The sequence below is a fragment of the Lipotes vexillifer genome, unplaced genomic scaffold (assembly GCF_000442215.2).
Source record: "Lipotes vexillifer unplaced genomic scaffold, Lipotes_vexillifer_v1.1 scaffold394, whole genome shotgun sequence".
Lineage (NCBI taxonomy): Eukaryota > Metazoa > Chordata > Mammalia > Artiodactyla > Lipotidae > Lipotes > Lipotes vexillifer.
In genome coordinates this window covers 725999-730890 of record NW_006791731.1, presented here as the reverse complement: position 1 = coordinate 730890, position 4892 = coordinate 725999, and the positions used below count along the sequence as shown (strand labels likewise).

Here is a 4892-nt window from a genome sequence, read left to right as displayed (position 1 = left end):
GGGCTTCTGTTGCCCTTTCTGCTGGAAGCCCTCCCCCACTGCCCCCTCCTTCCTCACCTAAGCCCACCCTCCTCCCAGGCCCCCACCCCTGCTGCCCCCTCTGCCTTCTCCTGGGGGCTGCAGGCTGGCGGAAGCTTCCTTAGGCGGGGAGCAGCCTTCTTCCTCTTTCCCGCAGGGCTTTGAGCAGCCCTGCTCCTCACAGCCTCCGTCGCCTCCCCCAATCTTAGAGCCCCAGGGCCTGTTCCCCCAGCAGGGCCTCCTTCCTCCCCTCAGGAGCTGTCCCCGCCTCAGGACCCATCCTCCCCCAAGTCCCAGCCTCCCACCCCGGACCCAACCGTACCCCCGCCCTACCCCCTCCCCTGACCCTCCCCCCTCAGACCCCACCCCCCTGGGGACCCCATCCCCCCTCAAGACCCACCTTCCTTGTGGGACCCCTGTCCACCCTCAGAACCCACGCCCTCACAGCCCTCCCCCCTCAGGACCCCATCCCGCCCTGCCCTTCTTTTAAGACCCTTGTCCCCCGTCGGAACCCGCCCCCCGTTACCCCCTCAGGACCCACCTTCCTTTTGGGACGTCTGTCCCCCCTCAGAACCCGCCCCCTTCTCAGGGCCGGTCCCCTCCTCAGGACCTGTCACCGCCCCCCCTCTCTTTCTCACCTGCCGCCGCCCCAGACCTCTTGGAACCCTGGGCTCTAGCGGCCTTTGCCCACCGGTCTCGCCTCCTTGAGTCCGGCCTCGAACAACACCTTCCCGCCCAGACCCTCAGGCCCCGCCCCCCAGGGCAGCCCCGTTACGCTAGCTCCGCCCCTTGAGCGGCGCCGCAACTCTGGCCCCGCCCCTACGCTCGGGCTCCGTCCCGTCAGGGCCCTCCCTGGCGCCCCGCCCCCTCCGACCGCCGGCTTTGAACCCCGCCACATTGACTGTGCCCCGCCTTGGTCCCCGCGTGCACCGGGGGGTCTCGGTGGCCGGGCCGCCCTTGCCCGGGTGTGGGCCCGGGCTGGTCCTCGCGGGGCCGACGTCCTCGCGGAGGGAGGGTTCCGAGGCCGGAGAGGCCACGGGCCGTGGGCAGGCCCGGGAGGGACCGCTGGGGAGGCTCTGTAGCCCGGAGCCCGAAGGCCGGCCAGGGAGAAGGCGCGAGGGCGCGGCCGAGTGCAGGACAGTGTGGCGGCCACGTCCTGACCGACGCGACGAGGGGCGGGAGACCAGAGTGGGGCCCCTCCAGAGTCCCGCCCTCGGCCTCGGCGGGAAGGAGAGAGCTGCCCCTGTGAGGAGCAGGCAGGGGGAGGAAATCACGAGTTCGCTTAAACGGTTAAAACATTGTAAACTGCATTTGTAGATCTAAGACATTTGCTTTTCTTTTTAGCTTCAATAGTCCGTTGTAACAAACAAACCTTCCTGGACCCAAATAATTCTTTTTTTTTTTTTTTTTTTTTTTTTTTTTCACGGGCCTCTCACTGTTGTGACCTCTCCCGTTGCGGAGCACAGGCTCTGGACGCGCAGGCTCAGTGGCCATGGCTCACAGGCCCAGCCGCTCCATGACATGTGGGATCTTCCCAGACCAGGGCATGAACCCGTGTCCCCTGCATTGGCAGGCAGACTCTCAAGCACTGCGCCACCAGGGAAGCCCCCCCCCAAATAATTCTTATGTATAAAGTAAACATATAGGGCTTCCCTGGTGGCGCAGTGGTTAAGAATCCGCCTGCCAATGCAGGGAACATAGGTTCAAGCCCTGGTCCGGAAAGATCGCACATGCCACGGAGCAACTAAGTCCGTGCGCCTAGAGCCCATGCTCCACAAGAGAAGCCACCGCACGGAAGAGTGGCCCCCACTCACTGCAGCTAGCGAAAGCCCGCGCGCGGCAACGAAGACTCAACGCAGCCAAAAAATTAATTAATTATTTTAAAAAGCTAAAAAAAACCTATATAGATGCAGTGACTCTTAAGTTCTCTTTAAGTTTCTAATACTGTATGTAGTAAAGTACCTAGGAACATTTCAACTCATAAGTCTAAATCAGCAAAATATAAATTATAAGGTTAAAACAATCACTTGCACATTTTGCATTACAATACAAAGCTATAGGACTGAAATCTCTTAAGCCGAGGCTCGACCTGGGGCTCCTGTTGTCTCAGAGCACTCCTGTTCATGAGAATTCCCTGGAGGTCCAGTGGTTGGGACTCTGTGCTTTCAAATGTCCCCATCCCCAGCCAGAGATTTCAACAGGCTGCTCCTGAGATTCTCATCGGTGACCCTAATGGGTCAAAAATCCATGGACGTGGCTTCCCTGGTGGTGCAGCGGTTGAGTCCGCCGGCCGATGCAGGGGACACGGGTTCGCAGCCCGGTCCGGAAAGATCCCACATGCCGCGGAGCGGCTGGGCCTGTGGATAATCCTACACTGGCCTTTTTGAATCATCAAGTCTTATCTGTGCTCATATATACATCATGTTCTTCATCTTTGTTGAACACTTTCTGTGGCCCAAGTACTGTTCTAGGCACTGGGAAACAGGAGCAAACAGACAAAGCCCTGCCCTCACAGAGCTTCCATTCTAATCGAGGGAAACAGGAAAAACCAGTAAGTCAATGGAGAGTATCTTGGAGAGAGATAAGTGCTAAGGAGGACACAGTCCAGAGGAAGGGGAAGGAAGAGGTGGGGTGAAGGAAACTGGTGATTTGGGATGGAAGAGCTCATGGAAGAGGTAACAACTGAAAGGATGGGCGGAAGTACGTGGCCAGCTGTGCACACGGGAAGAGCGTTCCAGGCAGAGGGAACAGCAACGCAAAGACGGAGGCAAGAGCATGCCGGAGCATTTGAGGAGCAGCAAGGAGACCCGAGGGGCTGAAGCAGAAGGTGCCGGGGGGAGACCGGGAGGAGAAGAAAGTCAGAGAGAGGACGAGCCAGGTCACGGGGACACCGAGCCGCCTCGCACTCAGAATGAGACAGTGAGCTAGCTGGCGGGCGTTTTAACTGGAACAGTCTGGCTGATGTTTGAGGGGAAAGGCCAGAAACAGGTGGCAAGCCAGGGGGCTCCTGCAATAATCCAGGCAGGGTAATGTTGGTATATGGACCGGAGCTGGGAGGAGCACACGTGCTGAATTCTGGATATACGTACTTGAAGGTGTTGCAGACAGATGGGATGCTCGGGGCTCCTGAAAGACGGGTGTTGAGGCTGCACCATTTGAGGCCTGAGCCACTGAAAGAGGAAAGATGGCGGCGGCCGGCACGCCAGGGTGGCAGAGTCCACGGCAGGACCCCAGGAAGAAGGGGGTCAGGCCACTGGGATGTGAGTCGGAGTCCAGCCCGAGAGTAAGCAGCCTGCGCTGGTCCAGAGCGTCCGAGCTGCATCAGCTCCTGCGGGGAAGCAGACTCTAGGTGGGCCTTGGGGCTGCCCCCGGGGGCAGAGGATGTGGGCCCAGAAGCACCTGGAGGAAGCCGAGTGACCGGGAACCTGGATGCCAAACCAAGATGGGATTTCAACAGGGAGGAACGTCCCGCCGCGTGGACACCACTCGCCACCTGCAGAGAAGAGCCCCGTGAAGCACGCGCTGGGCTCTGCAACGCGGGGTCACCGGCCCCTCGACCAGTGTTTGGGTGCAGGGATGGAGGAGAAAATGGACTGAGATGGTGAGTTGGTCCAACGCCCAGGGACGTCTGCGAGGGACACAGAGGACACCAGTGGAGGTGGGGACATCAGTGAGATGGAAACCAGATCCCCTGGCTCTCAGAGACCATGAGGACCTGGCCGTGCAGGCACCATCTTCTCTCCCAAGTCCTGAAGACGCTTCCCGAGTGGCCCTTTCCCACATCATCCGGACCCTAGGCTCCCCCAAGAGGAGACAGGCTGGGAAGGACAAACGCCCCGACTCGGGTCTCCGTGCCCGGTCACCCGTCTCTGCCGCACCGCCTGCTCCTTCCCTTACGCCGTTCCTCTCCGTGGGATACTCCCCTTTGGGCCACAAGCTTCACTGTGTCTTCAATCCTAAAGCAAAAATCCAAAAAAGCCAAAGCAAGAAATCATAAAAGACTGGTTGATTTGATTCTGAAATTTTAAGGTATTTGTTTGGGAAAAAATAACAAAACTTAAAACAAAAATAAACGGCAGGACATCCTGGCACACATTGTGCAGGGCGGCATCAGTGTAACGAGTCCCGGACTTCGCAGGGAATGTTAGATGTTTCTGAGGGGGTCTTAAAGTGGATAGACTTAGCAGTGTGCATTAAGAACCTCTCAAATGTCTGTTTTCGGGGGGAAAGATAATAAAGATTTATATAGTAGAATTTTTGTCACTGGGAAAACTGGAAACGATTCGCCCAACAGCTGAACTAGGCTCAATCAACAATGGCACGTGCACAGGACGGACACCGCCGCAGCCACAATAAGCGCTGTTTCCCAGGAACGATGTTGCTGAAGGTAGCCGTGGTGCAGGCCCAGTAGGAAGAGGCGGGGCACCTAAGGACACGGGCAACGTTCGCAGTCACCACACACGTGTGCGTGGCCTGGGAGCTAGGAGTGGACTTTACCTTTTTAAAGAGCTGAGAGAAAACCCAAAGGAGACTGCTGGTTCACGACATGCACCAAGTCCGTGAAACTCAAATCTCAGCACCCATAAGTAATGTTTTGATGCCAAGCTTCCACGTGTATTTGTTTCCGTGTTGTCTGTGGCTGTTTCGGAGCCGTGACAGCAGAGCTGAGCGGCTGCAATAGAGGCTGGATGGCCAGGAAAGCTGGAGCTCTTTTCACCAGCTCTTTACAGAGGGGTTCGCCAGCCCCTGAGTGACATAAACACGTGGCGAAGGTCTTCAAGCCTTCGCGGAGCTTTGCTGTATCATGGACGGTGGGATAACAGGACCACCAGTGGTTTTCATCTTTTCTGACTTTTCTGTATTTCCATTCTTTC

General features: G+C 57.6%; 1 protein-coding gene across 1 annotated transcript in view; it reads left to right on the top strand.

Annotated features, from left to right (window-relative positions):
- Window positions 1-4892, top strand: part of LOC103075588 (speriolin-like) — a 13055-nt gene that overhangs the window by 2570 nt on the left and 5593 nt on the right.